A 1,712-nucleotide genomic window follows, 5' to 3' on the forward strand; every position below is an offset into this window, starting at 1 on the left:
CATTTTTCTCCATTGTGCTTTTATGCTGCCTCACAAGGGGGGAAAAATACCCCAAAGTGGAGAACACTTTAGGGTATTGTATCTATAAACAATGGTGAGTGATGCATAAAGGTGTCATTAAAAATAATAAATAAATATAAGTATGGTCACCTAATCAGTTCTTATTTAGCACTACTCACTAAATTATATTAATTGTAACACCTAATCCTTGCAGAGTCAAATTAAAATAAACTCCTAAAAATGTGAAATTGCTGCTTTGCTTTGAGGCCCCTTGATGGCAGAGAGGATCTAAGCAGCCATCTGGGAAAATTGTTCACAAGAAGAAGTAGGTCCTGTACATACTATAGTCTATGGTCCTATATCAGCCCTGAGCCATCGACCTCCAGATTACACGGCGTCAAACGGATGAGAGTCTAAAAGTCCTGGAGGGGATGTCAGTCTGATGCAGGTTACTTCCCCAGCCGGGGCCGGTACCGATTTACAGCAAGGTGGACTGAGATAATGCAGATTAAGTGTCGTGTCCAAGGACAAACAGGCAGCGTGTGAGATTTGAACTTGCGTCTAAGCATTGGCATGCCAGCTCTTTATCCACTTTCACAACAAGGTGAATGTAAAATTAGAGTGCATATCTTTGACACGGCCCCAAATATCTAACACCATTAACTATACTCAGAAAAAAGGCCGCAACCCGTATAATCTGCAAAGTGTATTACAATGTTTATGACTGAATAAGTAAGTGATTTGAATGGAACCAAGGGCATGCTGTACATGCACAGAGTGAATTATACAGTTGTGTGCAAACGTTTGGGCACCACTGGTAATTTTCATAATTTTCTTTTATAAATTATAGGTTGTCTGGATCAGAAATTTCAGTTAAATATATCATATAGCAGAGGAACACACTGATATTTGAGAAGTGAAATGAAGTTTTTAGTATTTACAGAAAGTGTGCAATAATTATTTAAACAAAATTAGGCAGGTGCATAAATTTGGGCACCCTCGTCTTTTTATTCATTTGAATACATTTAGCACTAATTATTGGAACATAGAATTGGTTTGGTAAGCTCATTGACCCTTGACCTCCTTACACAGGTGAATCCAATCATGAGAAAGAGTATTTAAGGTGGCCATTTGCAAATGTTTCTCCTCTTTGCATCTCTTCTAATGAGTGACAACATGGGAGCCTCTAAACACCTCTCAAATGACCTGAAAACAAAGATTGTTCAATAGAGATTTCAACTGTGAGTTTGCACTGTAAGGAACTTAGTGAGGAAATGGAATACCACAGGCACAGTACTAGTTAAGGCCCGAAGTGGCAGGCCAAGAAAAATCTCAGATTAGCTGAAGCAAAGGATGGTGAAAACAGTCATACTCAACCCACAGACCTGCACCAAAGACCTACAACATGATCTTGCTGCAGATAGTGTCTCGTTCATCGTTCAACTATACAGCGCACTTTGCATAAGGAGATGATGTAATGCAGAGGAAGCCTTCTCTGCATACATGCCACAGAGTCCCTTGAAGTATGCTAAAGCACATTTGGACAAGCCAGCTTCATTTTGGAATAAGGTGCTGTGGACTGATGAAACTAAAATTGAGTTATTTGGACATAAGGAGCGGTATGCATGGCAGAAAAAGAACACAGCATTCCAAGAAAAACACTTGCTACCTGCAGTAAAATTTGGAGGTGGTTCCATCATACTGTGGGGCTG

This window comes from Thalassophryne amazonica, chromosome 14 (genome assembly GCF_902500255.1).
Source record: "Thalassophryne amazonica chromosome 14, fThaAma1.1, whole genome shotgun sequence".
Classification (NCBI taxonomy): domain Eukaryota; kingdom Metazoa; phylum Chordata; class Actinopteri; order Batrachoidiformes; family Batrachoididae; genus Thalassophryne; species Thalassophryne amazonica.